This window comes from Schistocerca americana, chromosome 11 (genome assembly GCF_021461395.2).
Source record: "Schistocerca americana isolate TAMUIC-IGC-003095 chromosome 11, iqSchAmer2.1, whole genome shotgun sequence".
Lineage (NCBI taxonomy): Eukaryota > Metazoa > Arthropoda > Insecta > Orthoptera > Acrididae > Schistocerca > Schistocerca americana.
Window position 1 is genome coordinate 167,442,402 of NC_060129.1, and position 18,983 is coordinate 167,461,384.

The 18,983-nt window shown below is 44.3% G+C and overlaps 1 long non-coding RNA gene across 1 annotated transcript in view; it reads right to left on the reverse strand.

Moving 5' to 3' along the window:
- The window catches only part of LOC124553708, a 583,058-nt gene that overhangs the window by 459,267 nt on the left and 104,808 nt on the right, over nt 1–18,983 (reverse strand). The window lies entirely within an intron of this gene.

An 18,983-nucleotide genomic window follows, 5' to 3' on the forward strand; every position in this document is an offset into this window, starting at 1 on the left:
CTATCTGGTACGGAACCCACACCGCTGAGCAGTATTCAAGCAGTGGGCGAACAAGCATACTGTAACCTACTTCCTTTGTTTTCGGATTGCATTTCCTTAGGATTCTTCCAATGAATCTCAGTCTGGCAACTGCATTACCGACGATCAACATTATATGATCATTCCATTTTAAATCACTCCTAATGCGTACTCCCAGATGATTTATGGTATTAACTGCTTCCAGTTGCTGACCTGCTATTTTGTAGCTAAATGATAAAGGATCTATCTTTCTGTGTATTCACAGCACATTACACTTGTCTACATTGAGATTCAATTGCCATTCCCTGCCCCATGCGTCAATTCGCTGCAGATCCTCCTGCATTTCAGTACAATTTTCCATTGTTACAACCTCTCGATATACCACAGCATCATCCGCAAAAATCCTCAGTGAACTTCCAATGTTAACCACAAGATCATTTATACATATTGTGAATAGCAACGGTCCTGTGACACTCCCCTGCGGCACACCTGAAATCACTCTTACTTCGGAAGACTTCTCTCCATTGAGAATGACATGTTGCATTCTGTTGTCTAGGAACTCTTCAACCCAATCACACAATTGGTCTGATAGTCCATATGCTCTTACTTTGTTCACTAAACGACTGTGGGGAACTGTATCGAACGCCTTGCGGAAGTCAAGAAACACGGCATCTACCTGGGAACCCGTGTCTATGGCCCTCTGAGTCTCGTGGACGAATAGCGCGAGCTGGGTTTCACACGATCGTCTTTTTCGAAACCCTTGCTGATTCCTACAGATTAGATTTCTAGTCTCCAGTAAAATCGTTACACTCGAACATAAGACGTGTTCCAAAATTCTGCAACTGATTGATGTTAGATATATAGGTCTATAGTTCAATAGCTATCTTTTCGTATTGTATGGAAATGTGCTTGCAGTTTTAAGACAGACCTGTCATTTCACTTATCTGTATCATTATTTCCTGTCATTGTACCTCCAGGGTGGGGCAAATAAAAGTGGCCTGGAGAACACAGTTCCAGGGTACAAAGAAACACAGCAGAGGAAAGGAAGTACAGCACTGAAATGTCGTGTGTCGAGGCCCTCCAGGCGGGTAGACCAGACCGACTGTGAAAGTCTTCTGAGGTGATGCCACTTCGGCAACTCGCACTTTGGTGAGGACGAAATGGTGATGATGAAGACGTCACAGACACCCAGTCCCCAAGCGAAGAAAATCTCCAACCCCGCCGGGAATCGAACCCGAGCCGTCCGGCGTGTCGAGCCGGCACTCCGTCCATTCGGCTACGGTCATACGGTACTAACCTGACTATAGCAACATTGAAAGTGACCACCGTTCATCTCTTCACATTTTTGGGCCCTGTTCAGCAAGCAGCTGAAGGTGGATCAAAGCTGGACTGTTGGAATCGCTCCAATCTCATCCAAAATGCTCTACTGCAGTTCGTGAAGACTGTGAGGGTTGTTGCAATACACCTTAGACTTGAAGGCTCCCCACACAAAATAGTCACATACTGATAGATCCGGTGACCTGGGTGGCCATCTAGAACCCCAATCAGACTGATCTCTGTTAACAACTCTGTCAGGTGTGAAGACTGTGTAAATGTGCTCCCAGGTCCAGCCAGCTGTATGGGCAGCTGCTCCATCCTGTTGGAAGTACACTACTGGCCATTAAAATTGCTACACCACGAAGATGACGTGCTACCGATGCAAAATTTAACTGACAGGAAGAAGATGTTGTGATATGCAAATGATTAGCTTTTCAGAGCATTCACACAAGGTTGGCGCTGGTGCCGACACTTGCAATGTGCTGATATGAACAAAGTTTCCAACTGATTTCTCATACACAAACAGCAGTTGACCGGCGTTGCCTGGTGAAACGTTGTTGTGATGCCTCGTGTAAGGAGGAGAAATGCGTAACATCACATTTCCAACTTGGATAAAGGTCGGATTGTAGCCTATCGCAATTGTGGTTTATCGTATCACGACATTGCTGCTCGCGTCGGTCGAGATCCAATGACTGTTAGCAGAATATGGAATTGGTGGGTTCAGGAGGGTAATACGGAACGCCGTGCTAGATCCCAATGGCCTCGTATAACTAGCAGTTGAGATGACAGGCATCTTATCCGCACGGCTGTAATGGATTGTGCAGCCACGTCTCGATCCCTGAGTCAACAGATGGGGATGTCTGCAAGACAACAACCATCTGCACGACCGTCAGCTCGCAGACCGTGGCTGCGGTTACCCTTGAGGCTGCATCACAGACAGGAGTGCCTGCGATGGTGTACTCGACGACGAACCTGGTTGCACAAATGGCAAAACGTCATTTTTTTTTTTTGATGAATCCAGGTTCTGTTTAGAGCATCATGATGGTCGCATCCGTGTTTGGCGACATCATGGTGAACACACATTGAAAGCGTGTATTCGTCATCGCCATACTGGCGTATCACCCGGCGTTATGTATGGGGTGCCATCAGTTACATGTCTCGGTCACCTCTTGTTCGCATTGACGGCACTTTGAACAGTGGATGTTACATTTCAGATGTGTTACAAACCGTGGCTCTACCCTTCATTCGATCCCTGCCAAACCCTACATTTCACCAGGATAATGCACGACCGCATGTTGCAGGTCCTCTACAGGCCTTTCTTTATACAGAAAATGTTCGATTGCTGCCCTGGCCAGTACATTCTCCAGATCTCTCACCAATTGAAAACGTCTGGTCAACGGTGGTCGAGCAACTGGCTCATCACAATACGCCAGTCACTACTCTTGATGAATTGTGGTATTGTGTCAAAGCTGCATGGGCAGCTGTACCTGTGCACACCATCCAAGCTCTGTTTGACTCAATGCCCAGGCGTATCGAGGCCATAATTACGGCCAGAGGTGGTTGTTCTGAGTACTGATTTCTCAGGATCTATCCGCCCAAATTGCATGAAAATATAATCACATGTCAGTTTTAGTATAAAATATTTGTCCAATGAATTCCCATTTATCATCTGTATTTCTTCTTAGTGTAGTAATTTTAATGGCCAGTAGTGTAATTGTAGAACTTTTACTCCTCCATTATAGCTGCCACAGATAATCTCGAAATGGTGGTAATGTAGCACACCAAAGTCAGCATCTCATGAAAAAGGTGGGACCAATAATGTCATATGCAGACACTGCACACCAAACCCCAATCTTCTGATCATAAAATGGTGTTTTGTGGGAGTTATGCAGATTCTCTGCTGCTCACAACCTGTGATTCTGTGAGTTGACGTAACCTCTCAGGTGAAACCAGGCTTCACCAGACATAAAGAACAGGTCTGTGTCCATGCTATTAAATGTTATCTCAGTGAACAGCTGCTCACAAAGCTGGATATACTGAGGAGCATCTGCTGGTTTTAGTGGTCGAAGAACAGACACTCGGTAGAGAAGCACTCGTATGTCCAGGAGGGGTATTCGTCCACACAATCGACGTGATATGCCGGTCTCTTGCGACACTCGCAGGATCAATTTAGTAGGATGCTGAAGCATTTTCTGGTGAACTGCAGCCATATTTTCTGGTGTGTGAGCACATTTTCGAATTTTTTTGGCTTGCTCAAAACACATCCTGACTGATGCCATTTTCAGACTAAGCATTGCATCGCGCTCTTTGGTGGCACTTTGACACCATTAAACTTCTCAGCAAACAACTGATCACACTGTTTCTATGACTTTGCGTCACATAGCTTTCCATTCATACTAACACAGCCAACACTATGACTGAGTGAGGTGGTGCAATACTGCACTCGCATTTTGGAGGACGACAGTTCAAACCCGCATCGGGCCATCCCGATTTAGGTTTTCCATGATTTCCCTAAATTTCTTCAGGCAAATGCTGGGATCGCTCCTTCGAAAGGGCACGGCTGACTTCCTTCCCCGTCCTTCCCTGGTCTGTTGGGACCAATGACCTCCCTGTTTGGTCCCCTCCCTCGAATCGACCAACCGACTGGCACTATGCTCTGAAATTGTGTGGATCACTTGGCAGGTGTACACATGGTGTGCACGTCACAGGGTGTGGTTATATGCATACATTCACATCCAATTGTATCCACTCATTTGGCCACTTTTATTAGCCCCACTCTATATAAATGTTCTAATATAAATTTAAGTACATTATGAATTAAACACACACAACACTGGTGTAATATTCTACAAACTCTTTGCCTATACATATGTCTGCTTGTGTCTGTATATGTGTGTGTGTGTGTGTGTGTGTGTGTGTGTGTGTGTGTGTGTGTGTGCGCGCGAATGTATACCTGTCCTTTTTCCCCCTAAGGTAAAACTTTCCGCTCCCAGGACTGGAATGACTCCTTACCCTCTCCCTTAAAACCCACATCCTTTTGTCTTTCCCTCTCCTTCCCTCTTTCTTGATGAAGCAACCATGGGTTGCGAAAGCTTGAATTTTGTGTGTGTGTTTGTGTTTGTTTGTGTGTCTATCAACATACCAACACTTTCGTTTGGTAAGTTACATCATCTTTGTTTTTAGAAATATTTATTATTTGTTACACAAACCAGTTTTCAGCTGTTACATCATCATCAGTTTCAAAGATCAGTATGTGGTGCAGTGAAATTTTGTTGGAGCAAAGATTTTAAACTAGTGCATGTGGAGTGTATCTCTACTTTCAAAGGTAATCTACAAAATATTCTAACAAGAGCTGATGGAACAATCAATCAATGCAAATAAATTTAAGTGTCAGGAAATCTTTACTGAAGGTATTTGTCTCGAATGTAGCCTTGTATGGAAGTGAAATGTGGATGGTAAGCAGTTCTGACAAGGAGAGAATAGAATCTTTGACAGAAGGATCTTGAAGATAGATGGGTAGATAGAGTAACTAATGAGGAGGTACTGAACACAATTTGGGAGGAAAAAAATTTTGACATGGTGAAAAGAAGTGATCAGTTGATGGGACACATTCTGAGACATCAAGGAACCCTCAAATTGTTAACATAGAGAAGTTCACGGGCCAAAAATTGTTGGGGCAGATCAAGAGATGAATTACAGTACACAGGTTGAAATGTATGAGTGGGTACGCAAAAGAACCAAACTGGGCAGAGCATTTATAGCACTGCATTTTGCTGCTAGGAGCAGCATTCCAGAGTCTGGAAGCCAAGTACTGTTGCTGAAGGAGGTCAGGGCTGGTTTTGACAGAGTTTATAGTGACAACTGTTTCGTGTGACTGTCGTTTTTGTAATTGCTGATTTTCGTGAACAACATGCAGCAGTGAAATTTTACTTTTTGCTGGGAAAAAGTGAAACAGAAATTCTTAAATTGTTAAAAACTAGTGTACAAGAATTATGCTATGTGGAAAACTCAATTGTGACTGGTTTTCCCATTTCAAAAACAGTGAAATGTCACTTGCTGACAAATCTCATTCTGGTCATGCTTCCACGGCTTTAACAAACGAAAAAGTTGAAAATATTCACGCAATTGTGATCAGAGATTGACGACAAACCCTCAAAAAAAAAAAAAAAAAAAAAAAAAAAAAAAAAAAAAAAAAAAAAAAAAAAAAAAGTGGAGCTGTCAGGACTGACTTTAAGTTCACTGCAATGAACTGTGACAGAAAATTTGGGAACGAAAAGGATGGCTGCCAATTTTGCGTCACACTTTCTGACTGCCGAACAAAAATAAGGTCACATGGAAGCGTGCTGTGCTTTGAAAAAAGAGTCTCGAAATTATCCAAACATTTTTCAAAAATTATCACAGGGGATGAAACTCTGTGCTGTTAAAGTGTCAGGATTGGTGAGGAGGGGAAAGCAGTGGACACTCGTTGAGGTGAAGAAGTTAAACATTTGATAAGGGCGTGGTGATTAAATGCAGTAAAAAAGGAAGGTCTATAGAAGCCGCCGAAACTGAATGCGCTGCTGCCCGAGAGCACGAGAGGAGAGCATCTAGTCGGGTCGGTAGCTGCCAGCAGAAGAGAACGGACGGCGTGTTCGCTCCCGGCAACTGGCTGTGGCTCCATCCTCACATGACCACCTCCGACCCTCCCTATTCGACAGCCAAATTGTAGACACACAGTTCGATAGCATTACCTCGTCAGTGACACGTGAGTTTAGCTGCTGATGGTTCAACAAGTGAGTTTCATAGTGGTTCTGTCCGGTTTCACGCAACATGACTTACACGCTGAAACTAGCCGCCAGGTAGAAGGCACTGGCGAACATCGAGTGAAAAAAAAAAAATCAAATTTTTATAACATTAAATCCATTCAGTAATGGCCCCCACTGTAGAGTGTTATGCTTACAATCTCAAATCAAAGCAATAATCGAGCCAGTGGAAGATTTCAAGTTCACTTTGATCCGAGAAAACTGACAGGTAAAAACAGACATTGAAACAGTGATTGGGTTTTTTTATGTGGAAGGAGTCATCCATTCAGAGTTTGTTGTGCAGGATAAGACAGTTAACCAGACTTTCTACTTGGAAGTTTTGCAAAGATCGGGCAATTGTGTGTAGTGGAAGCAGCCTCGATTTGCGGCCAACTAGTTTTTCCGTCGTGACAGTGCCCCTCTCTGTACAACAATTCCTGACCAAAAGTACTATACTCTCGTTCCTCATCCCCCGTACTCACCCAACCTTGCCCTGTGAGACTTTTTTTTTCTCCCAGAATGATAAGAGACGTGAAAGGAAAACGTTTTGCTGAAACGAAAAAAAAAACAATGGAGTTGCTGTCAGACGTAAAAAAAAAAAAAAAAACAAAAAAAAAGCGGCTTTAAACAATGTCAAGATACAAACGAATTAATGATCTCTAGCTGCTAGTGGGCAGTGATTTAATCAATATCGGCCACAGTGGCCAAGCGGTTCTAGGTGCTTCAGTCTGGAACTGCGTGACCGCTATGGTCGCGGGTTCGAATCCTGCCTCGCGCATGGATGTGTGTGATGTCCTTAGGTTAGTTAGGCTTAAGTAGTTCTAAGTTCTAGGTGACTGATGACCTAAGATGTTAAGTCCTATAGTTCTCAGAGCCATTTGAACCATTTAATCAATGGGAAAAGTTGAAAATTTGTGCTGGACTGGGTTTGAACCTAGGTCTCTTGCCCACTAGGCAGATGCTCTGTCCACTTTTTTTTTTTTCTTTTCTTTTCTTTTTTATACAGAGGGTGAGCAGCCCTCTGTCCGAACATGCTGGGCTACTGTGCCGGCCAAGCCATTCCGACACAGTGGTCATTGCAACTGCACAGATTTCCCTAGTACAGTTCCCATCAGATCGGAATTCTGCCCTACCCATCATTCTGATTACTTGCAGCATTTTGCTGATTCCCGTAACAGTTCAAGTTGGTGTGCATCTGCACTGAATGGATCTTTGGAAAGCCTTACCTTTACTATGGAGGGTGAACATTAATAAAACCGACAAACTGTAGGGGTGGATCCTTGACTGGAAATGGAAGAAAAAAAGGAAATGTATTTTTGCCACGGTAGATGATGCTGATGAATGAAAGTTCCTCTGACTGTGTGCCACATGTTCCTCACATGTTGAAGGCTGTGTGACTGATATAGCATACTGTAAGCAGCGAATGGTCTGGTATTGGTGTTGGCAATAAGCAGAAATGGTGTTTGTGTATGACCGAGCAGACAGAAACAGTTGAGGTGGGAACACAGCTATACCAAAAGAATTACCATCACAAACACCAACCGTATCACATATTTCGAGCCCTTTTCGGGCACTTGTGTGATCGTGGGTCCTTTCAGACAGATGAACATGTAGGGGGGCAGTGGACTGTGTGTACAACAAATTTGGAGGACCAGGTTTTATAGGATATTGATATGAACCATAGTACAAGCTTCAGGGAAGTGGCCCACCAACATGATGTAAGCCAAAGTACAATTATGTGCATCCCACATGACAACCACTACTATCCTTATCACCTGCAACGAGTTCAAGGATTATCACAGCGGATTTCCCTCTACATGAAGGATTTTGTAGACGGTTTCTGCACCACCCCATCACAATTATGAGATTTCTATCATTGGTCTTCTTTACTGACAAAGCAACCATTACCAGTTCTTTACCTTTACCAGCAGTTACACGAGTGTCGAGGGTCCACGGAACACGTCTAGTAGTGTCCATCCACCACTCCGGAGTCTGAAGATGACTCTTTCATAGAGTTGAAACAGGTCACTCATTCCAATAAAAAAATGTTTTATCAAGATTGTGATCAAGACTGTTTTAAATTTTAGCTTTAACCTTTACCAGAACTGGCATTATGGGTTCGCATAGTAGTCATCAGTGGGCTACAGACAGGACACGCGGTCAGAGGAACTTCCATTCGTCGGCCAGCTACCCTGACGACGGAGCATTTCTGGACACACGTTCGTAGGACCTTTTTTCATCCATTTTGTCAAGAATCTACCCTTGCAGTTTTTAGGTTTTATTAATGCCCTTTCCGACTTTGAATCCGGGTATGGCACAAATTTTCAACGTTTTCCATTGATTAAAAGTGCACTCACTAGCATCTAAACATCATAAATTCTTTTGTGCCTTGATTCATAATGGCTGCAGGATCAAAATGGTTTTTGTTCTTTCAGGCACACTCAAAAGAACAGACACCACATACAGGGTGTTACAAAAAGGTACAGCCAAACTTTCAGGAAACATTCCTCACACACAAAGAAAGAAAATATGTTATGTGGACATGTGTCCAGAAATGCTTACTTTCCATGCTAGAGCCCATTTTATTACTTCTCTTCAAATCACATTAATCATGGAATGGAAACACACAGCAACAGAATGTACCAGCATGACTTCAAACAGTTTGTTACAGGAAATGTTCAAAATGTCCTCCGTTAGTGAGGATACGTGCATCTACCCTCCGTCGCACGGAATCCCCGATGCGCTGATGCAGCCCTGGAGAATGGCGTATTGTATCACAGCTGTCCACAATACGAGCACGAAGAGTCTCTACATTTGGTACCGGTGTTGCGTAGACAAGAGCTTTCAAATGCCCCCATAAATGAAAGTCGAGAGTGTTGAGGTCAGGAGAGCGTGGAGGCCACGGAATTGGTCCGCCTCTACCGTTCCATCGGTCACCGAATCTGTTGTCGAGAACCATACAAACACTTCGACTGAAATGTGCAGGAGCTCCATCATACACGAACCACATGTTGTGTCGTACTTGTAAAGGCACATGTTCTAGCAGCACAGGTAGAGTATCACATATGAAATCATGATAACGTGCTCCATTGAGCGTAGGTGGAAGAACGTGGGGCCCAATCGAGACATCACCAACAATGCCTGCCCAAATGTTCACAGAAAATCTGTGTCGATGACATGATTGCACAATTTCATGCGGATTCTTGTCAGCCCACACATGTCGATTGTGAAAATTTACAATTTGATCACGTTGGAATGAAGCCTCATCCGTAAACAGAACATTTGCACTGAAATGAGGATTGACACAATGTCGGATGAACCATTCGCAGAAGTGTACCCGTGGAGGCCAATCAGCTGCTGATAGTGCCTGCACACGCTGTACACGGTACGGAAACAACTGGTTCTCCCATAGCACTCTCCATACAGTGACGTGGTCAACGTTACCTTGTACAGCAGCAACTTCTCTGACGCCGACATTAGGGTTATCGTCAACTGCACGAAGAATTGCCTTGTCCATTGCAGGTGTCCTCGTCGTTCTAGGTCTTCCCCAGTCGCGAGTCGTAGGCTGGAATGTTATGTTGACATTAATCTACATAGTCACCATGTGTGGGCTACAGAAAATTCTCGGTGAATTGTTGAAGTGGTTCAACAGCAATGATTGAGAATCATCATTTGAGAATTGATTCTTGGTGACCACATACTTGGACCAGTTTTTATTTCTCAATGCCTCAACAGAGGAATGTACCTGGACTTTCTCAAAAATGCTCTGGATGGACTGCTTGAGAATGTGCCTTTAACTGTACGACAGGTTCTGTAGTTTCTGCACGATGGAGTACCGCCATACTTCCGCATTGCAGTTTGCTCACATCTGCACAGCATCCTCCCCAGACACTGAATGGGAATGGGACACGGAGGCCTCGTAGCATTTCCTACTTTATCACTGGACTTAAACCTCCTGGATTTTTACCCCTGGGGGTATCTGAAAACCATTGTGTATGCTGCACCAGTTCCTGTCGAACAGACCCTTTGACAGCACGTTCACGATGCTCGTGACACGATTCGGAGAGAGGCCGGAACGCGCGAAAGGGTGTGGCAGTACACAGTGCGACATGTGAATTCGTCCCCTGCACCCCGTGGAGGCCATTTTGAACATCTGTTGTGATGTGGATGTTGTGCAGCTCTGCACTGTGTTGCAGAAGGATTTCTTGTCATTACAGGCACACTGTCCATTTCAGGACACACGTTCGTAGAACCTTTTTTCCTCCAATTCCAGTCAGGAATCCACCCGTGCAGTTCGTCAGTTTTATTATTGTCCATCCTGTATACTGCCGAAATATATAACAGCACGGCTTATGGTACTGATCCTCTGTGACAGCGGCAATCGAACTTAGCTGCTCGAGAGCCAGTGTAGGTACTGTGGAGCAATCATCAGGGCTGCATATGTACCAATCTTATTATTAACTGGTAACCTACAAAAATTAGTATGTCACGAGCTCCCAGTAGACTAGCTGCAGCAGGTTGGGGGCTGACGGCTTACTGTTGAAAGCCAGCACCATTTGGAAAACTTTGTGTGTACTGTTCTTTGAATTAATTTTCTTTCTTCTCACTGCATTGCATTGCATTGCAAAAGCCTTCATTTACTTTCATATTCGTAGTTACAATTATGTACACATTTACAAATCCATGTTTCTTCCATTTGAAAATTATACCATAGCAACTCATTGGTATGAGCTGCACACATCCTTGAGCTTTGAGTACTGGCTGGCAATAAAACATTCTCCCTCTCTCATCTTCCCCTGAGGTAAGAGGCCACCTTTACTAAGCCCGTGCTCGAATTTACAAACATTAATTAAAATTAAGCACATCTTAAAATAACACACTCTCTCTCTAAGTATTTTTATTTGTTACAGAGAGAACATTGCACTGTTAATTAGATCATAGCACTTGTTGACGTTGCAGGATTGGGCTGTTAACTGCTACACACATATTAATATAAAATACGACTGAGAACCACAGGCCACATTTGAGGAGCACGGCTGTACAATAATGTGTCCCCCTCTTTTTCAGGATTATATTATAGACTATTCAAGCATTGTGGAAAATGAAATCCGATTGTTATATGAACAATGACTTTTCAACATATATAAGGTGTTCAAAAATTCACCAATTCTTTGAGACATGAAGGAGCTAACTGGGCAGTTCAATAACCGCAACTGACCTCAGAAAGTGGGTTTAACAATCGACACACAAAAGAATATTACATCAGAAATCTCCTTATCAAAATTACAATACATATGTTTTTCAAATTTGTAGTTATATGAACTGGCCATTTGAAAATCCCCAAACAAAATATTTACATACAGTATAATGGAAGGAAACATTCCACATGGGAAAAATTATATATAAAAACAAAGATGAGGTGACTTACCGAACAAAAGCGCTGGCAGGTCTATAGACACACAAACAAACACAAACATACACACAAAATTCAAGCTTTCGCAACAAACTGTTGCCTCATCAGGAAAGAGGGAAGGAGAGGGGAAGACGAAAGGAAGTGTATGTGTGGATGGATATGTGTGTGTGTGCGAGTGTATACCTGTCCTTTTTTCCCCCTAAGGTAAGTTTTTCCGCTCCCGGGATTGGAAAAACCCACTTCCTTTCGTCTTCCCCTCTCCTTCCCTCTTTCCTGATGAGGCAACAGTTTGTTGCGAAAGCTTCAATTTTGTGTGTATGTTTGTGTTTGTTTGTGTGTCTATCGACCTGCCAGTGCTTTTGTTCGGTAAGTCACCTCATCTTTGTTTTTATATATAATATTTACATACAGTGTTATACAATGGCACAAAATATCCATTAGTTATATTTTTAATAAAAATTAGAGGTCTTCATTGTAAGTAATGTCCTTTTTGGATAAACAAAGTTTACATTCTAAAACACATATCACTTTGTACAAGTTCAGTCCTGATTCAAACAATAAATCATCATGGGTTGCCAAAATTTAAATTGCACTGCACATTGCAGTTAATTTTCAGACAGAAAATTTCAATGTTTAGTATTTTGCAAAAGCACTTTCACTCTTTTACAGAGTTGTAACACATTTTTTCACCAAGATGTTCATTCCTTCAACAGGTCCAAGTGGCACTTATTAAGGAAATGCACTGCTATCAGTTTCCTTGGAGGTGGTTCTTCTCAGCCACAGTACACAAAAAAGTAAGACAAATTACCATATTTTAGTACACTCACTTTTACTTCTAATTAAGTATAAGGAAAAAATGTTTCACACTTATAGAAAATAATGCTCATTACTTTGTAAATAAATACTGGCATTAAATTGACTGTAGTACAAAAGGTGGGGACTAGTAAAAATTTTAAAATCAAGTATACATTACACTGCAAAATGTTACTCTAGTTTATAACTCTGTCTGAAACTGGTTAAACTTGAAAGCTTTGGGTTTCTTTCCCATTTGCAAAATCACTTAAATGCCAAGTCCTGGTTTGAAATTCACTTCACTTGTGGACTCCTATCACCTTAATCTCCAAAATATGGACATTACCTCTAGCTAAAACTCAAGATTTGCAGTAGTTTAGAATTACTAATCATTACATTATGAAAAAAAAATAGTCACCATCACGTAACTTAATTACTACTCAATTCAAAATTAAGAGAATAGAAGTTGTACCAAATCCTTGCCCTACTTCTCCACTCAACTATGAGAACTACTCTCATTCAACCAGAAAAATAAATCCTCACAAATTGTTACCAAATAGTTGGCCCGTCAGGATATTCACATCACTCTAGCACCACAGTAATCAGCTAACCAGCAAAATTACTTTTCTTCATTCCAGTATTACCTCTTTAAGCTCATAATTCCTCAGAACACAAATATAAGTTTTCAGATAACATACAGACCCAATAATGCAGCGTTATATGAACTGAACCTCACTGAAATACTGCTCTTTCTGCTAAGCTCTCATTGCCAGCTGCAGCATCATGAATTTCACAATATACGCAGTTCCCTATGTTGCCTAGTTCAAAATTAGATTGTCAATATAGTTACACGCATTCGTTTTTATACAGTTATCTTTTTCATTAATCAATAATGTCTGTCAGCTCCATTATTTTACTGTGGAAATCTTATCTACTAACCATCCAACAGAAAGTGTGCGATAGACTGAGAGTACTAATTGGCCAAACATGGAGATTGCAGCCCTCCACTGTCCTTCACGCATACAAAACCCTAATCCAACCTATCCTTTACCAAGCAAATGTTACACAGATACTTGCTGCCCGAGTTCTGTAAGTTCCTTCATATCCTCGAACTCCGTGCCCTCAACCTTGCTTCTTTCTACCTTCTCTGACACGGATCCCTTACCAACTCATCAAATTCCCACCTCTTCTCACTCACACAGATCAACCCTGAACAAACTACACCATCTGCAAACTTTACTCAAATAATCCTATAGTTTCTCATACACTTTCCAACCATAGTGTGCTGCTGCACCTCTACCAACACATCCCACCAACCCTACCCTACACACCCTCCACATACTTCCCCAGAGTAACTTCAACTGTTTTACCCTCCCAAATTATGAACTGTATCCAGATAGTTACCCCTCCTACCAACTTTAAACCCACCCTACCCATTCCACATCATCAAGGCTTCCTCTCCTCCCTTTCTCATACTTCTCCTACCCCCTTCTTCCCCTTCCACCCATCCTCACCAAGCCGGAGTGTGTGGAGGTGAAGAGAGGTAGGGATATAGCAAAAGAGGTGCGGCAATGCGCGGGGGGTGGAGGGGACAGAGGACACCAGGGGGTAGGGAGCATCGAGCCTGCGGACAGTGTAAAGGATGCAGAGATGTTGGAGGAAAAGGAGGAGGTGTGGGAAGGGGATGAAGTCATACAGGAGTTGTGTGGGGACAGAAGGCAGATACGGAAGGCAATGCGGAGCGTGTGGTGTTCTAGAATTTGGAGAGCCTTACAAAAGTGGGAGGATAGGAGATCCAGGTAGCGCTGGGATGACAGGGGATAGCACGGATGAGGGATTTGTAGGTGTGGGGGATGGTGGAAGGGTGAAACCCCATTTCCGGCCAGACAGGAGTTTCAGAAGACAGAGGTGGGAATGGGCTTTCTGCTGGATGTTCGGGAGATGGGGGGTCTAGGTGAGGTGGTGGTCAAGGTGAGGCCAAGCTATCTCAGGGTGAGGCTGAGCTGGATGAGATGACCATGAACGATTAGGTTGAAATTGTGGAGATGGAAGTAGCGAGTGGTGCGGCCTGGGTTTTGGAGGGGTTGATACAATGGAAACACTGGTTGCACCAGGTGGTGAAGTGGTCAGTGTGGGTTTGGAGGGTGTGTTGTTACCATTGAAGGGTGGGATAGAGAGCCAGGAAGGTGGTGTCATCAGCAGGTGAACAGGTGGGGGTGGCTTGGGCATATCTGCGGTGTGCTAGAGATAGAGGAGAGGGGAGAGGACTGAGCCGTGGGGGATGCCAGCAGTGGGGTAAAAGATACGGGTGTTGGTATCATGGAGGGTGACATAGGCAGGATGGCATGAGAGGAAGGCAGTGACCAGACAAACAAAATTGATAGGCAGGGCATAGGTCTGGGGTGGATGTCATACCCAGCCGAAAGGAAATGTGATAAATAGTCCTATATATAGAAGACTCTACCACAAATACTGCTAGCTCATAAATAATTGGAAGAAATATGCATTTATAGCAGCAGACCAAAAACACTTGGAGCGAAGGTATTGTTTATTACTTGCAGCGTCTGCCTGCAGAACGAATTGCAAACAGAAATTGAATTTTTTAGCATGCAGCTCTGCAACACAGTGTTGCAAGATGTCACCGACATATGGTAGCAAGATACTATTCCTGAGGAAGTGTGGCGGGTCTCTCATTTGTTTTGCTTACAGCACACAGCAGTCGGCAGCACCCCAATATTTCTAGCCACGCGAGTCTTATACTTTGCTTGTTTAAAACTCAGAGATGTGAAGTATTTTGGTAAGTTTCATGTTCGCTAAACCAAAGGAACTGCGCTTTTGACACTATATGCCTCAGCTCTCTGAAAGTGAGAAATGCCTTAAGTTACAGTCTGGCCGACAGAAATATGCCTCTCCTCAACAATCCTGCAGAGCATCTCACCCTCAGCCTCTTCTTCCCCACCCTTACCGTCACATGTGCCACCATCTACATCCGCCCTTGTACCCCCCCCCCCCCCCCCCCACCCCCCACACACACACGATTTCCTGGCCCACATTGACCGCACCTTTCCACCTGTGTGATTGCTGCAGACCTCAATATCCACAGTCGCGTTCCTGACGAACTTCAGCGGTTCCATCGTTTTCTCACCACCCTACAGGGACACCTGGTTACCCTCCCCATCACACCCGACCAGAGTCCCACACCCCTGCTGACGTGATCCTAGTTTCTCCCAACCTCCTTGGGTACATCACTGCGGATGTCCCTGACATAACTGGCAGCAACGACGCCCCGGTCCTCCTCACTATCTGTGACGATCGCCGTCCCCGTCCTGTTCCTCCCCTGACGTTCCATCTAAACTTGTCCACGATTACTCCCACACCAGCTGGGATGCCTACCGATACTCCGTACACACCCAGGTCAAACGCGATGACCCTACCCTCCAATCTCCCGATGACATCTCACGATCTGCTGTCCTCCACTGGACCTCGTCTGACGCTGTAACCACCTGTATCCCTACCAGAGCCATTCAAACTCACCGGCCAGCCCTGCCCTCACAGACCATCCTTCTCCTTTGTAAATCTCGTCGCCTCTACCGATCCTTCCTCCGCACACTCGTGACCGAGACACACTCACCCGCCACTGGCAATTATGACGTATCTGCAACGTGCTCACTGCGAAGAAACGCCGTGCCTGGCGACAGACCTGTCTACAACTCAATGCCGTGCTCTCAATAATCTCTTCCAAGTACTGTTCTGATTTCCACTGCCTTACTGGGAACCGCTCTACCCCGCACTACCTTCTCCTCCGTGATGACCATCCCTTTCCTGACAACCTCAGTAAGGCCAACCACTTTGCCTCTCACGTATCCGAATGATTTTCGGTTCCTGTTGTTCCACAATTTGGTTTTCCCTCCTCCCCAACATCATCAAATGTCTGGATACCACCGCTCCTCCCCGTGCTCCTACCTTCCATTACTTGGGACACACACCACCATCAGAACTTAACACCCCATCACTACACTGGACATCAGCCTCACACTCCACACTAAATGCAACACCACCCCTGGCCGTGACCACATTACCTACTGCCATGTCAAACACTGCCCTCCCTCCATCCTTGCAGTCCTCGCCACAATCTACAACGTAATCCTTGCCACCAGCTTCTACCCCGACCTGTGGAAAACCTCCCGTATCCTTATGTTCTCCAAACCCAAAAAGCCTTTATCTGATGCCTTTTCCTATCACCCTAAATGTGTCACCTCCGTAGTCAGCAAGCTCTCGGAATCCATCCTTACCCAGCACAGCCGTCACCACCTCCACCAACATCACCTCCTTCCCAACACCCAGTTTGTCTTTCGACCTTCCACCTCTGCCGACGACCGAGTTCTACGTCTCACTCGTCACCTCTCCCTCCAGTTTAATTCGCGTCGCACTGTCATTTCTGTCTCTCCAGAGCTCGAAAATGCCTACGACCCTGTTTGGCCTCCCACTCTCCCATTTAAACTCCAGACCTGCACCCTTCCTATCATCTGTATCCATCTGAATGCCTCCTTCCTCTCCTGCCGCCCCTCCTACTTCAACTGTCCAAACATCTTCTCCAGAATCACCTTGACCTTTTTGCCACATAGTGTAGCCAGTGGCTCCTCTAAATCAATCCTTGCATGGCCTAGGCAATCATTGTAGGTCAAACCGCTCACTCCTTCCGGCTCCTTGATTTTCCCCTTACCATCTCTGCCCATCCTGTCCGTCTCTTAACCCCCCACTCACCTACCTTGGACTCACCATTGACCATCATCTTACCTGGATCCCTCATCTCTGCCCTATCCAATCCAAAGCCCACAACAGCCTTAAACTCCTCTCTGGTTGGACGTGGGCATTGAACCCCTCTACCACCCTCCACACGTACAAATCCTTAATCCGTCCCATTCTCTGTTATGCCAGTCCCGCCTGAATAACCCCCCCCCCCTAAAAAAACAAAAAAAACTCGAGCACCATGCACTTTGCCTCGCCTTCCGTATACGCCTCCCATCCTCCACGTGGATCCCCTATGACTTGATTCTTTTCCCCCATCTGCTGCTTTTACTTGACCATATCCAAGGCCTCTTTACCTCCCACTGACTTGATGTCCCCCATCCCCTGGTTGCTCCTCTCCTCTCCAACCTCTGCCCGCTGCTGCGCCTCCACCCTTGTGTTGCCCCTACCCTTCACCCCTACATCTTTTTTTCCCCAAGTGGCTTCTGTAAACTCCCCCTCCTGAATGATGCTCTCTCTCCCTCCATTTGTCCCTCCTATCAACTCTGGCTGTCCCCTCCCCCCCTCCCACTGTCCTTTTCCTTCTCTCCTTCACCCCCTCCCCTTCCATCCTGTTCCCTTTTGCCCACCTACCCTCTCTTTGACTCCTTTCTCTCCCCTGAGTACTTTTGCTTTCCCCTTCACTGCTTTCCCCACTCCTTCTCGCATTCGCCATGCCCCCTTCCCCCCCTCTTTTACTGTGTCCTCTCCCTCCATTGGCTCCTCCCTTTTTGCTATTCCTCTCCTTCTGCCTTCTCTTTTGAAAGGGTCCACCCCCCCCCCCCCCCAATCAGCCTTCGTGTCTGCTTTATAGTGCAGTGTTTAAGTGTTGTACGTGCCGCTTTTTTTTTTATGTGCTGTGAACAGATAGATACCATACTGTCACTAGATGTGTTTTTTAACTCTTGCGAACAGAAACAAGACTGTCACCAGGTTTTTGAATTGTGCCTGTCTAATTACTATGTGGTTTAAACAGCCGGTTTATCGCCTGTTTTTATTGTTTATACTGTACTCTGTACTCATTATGTTTTTAAGACTCTTCTGCAGGCAGCAAAGCGCCATATTATGCTGCTGCCAGTCCCCCCCCCCCCCTTTGGGGGTAAATCAAAATCAAATAAAGAAAAATAAAAAAATAAAAAAAACGTAAATACGGGGAACATACAACGGAAGCTGCATCAACGAAGAATTTTTAACTTGAACTAACATGTGATGAAATATCCGCATAGTGTTGTGTTGATGAGTCGTCGCATTTAGTCGCGAGAAGTTGTTGGAATGATACTAACAGTAACGCATGTGACTGGACCAACACATGGTAAAGTATCTAGTCCCTGAAATATGCTTTTATTATCTGTTTATTTGCGTGTACTGTATTATTACAGGACACGTGGAATTGTAACAAGACATGAAAACTATAACAGACGTGCAAATGTAATGTAAATAATATTATCGATTTTTTTTTTTTTTTTTTTTATTTCTCGTTATTTTATAGCTGTTTTCATACTACAGTAAAATGTGTCAAGTGCAAATAGTAGTGCAACACGCATGTACAATGTTCATGAAACTTATCAAAATGGATCACATCTTCTATTTTAAACAAGCGAAGTATAAGACTTGTGCGGCTACAATTATCAGGTAACAGCCGATTGCTGTGTTAGTAAAGCAAATGAGAACCGCCACACTTTCTCAGCCAGCGTATCAGGGTGCCATCTGTCGGTGGTGTCTAGCAACACTGCTGTCGAGAGCTTCACTCTAAATCATTTGAATTCTTCATATTTGATTTCAGTTCACAATTAGAAGCTCTACAGGCAAGTGTTGGATAAGCAATTAACTCGTTTCATCTGTTTTTATTCTGCTCTTATAAACGCATTTATCTT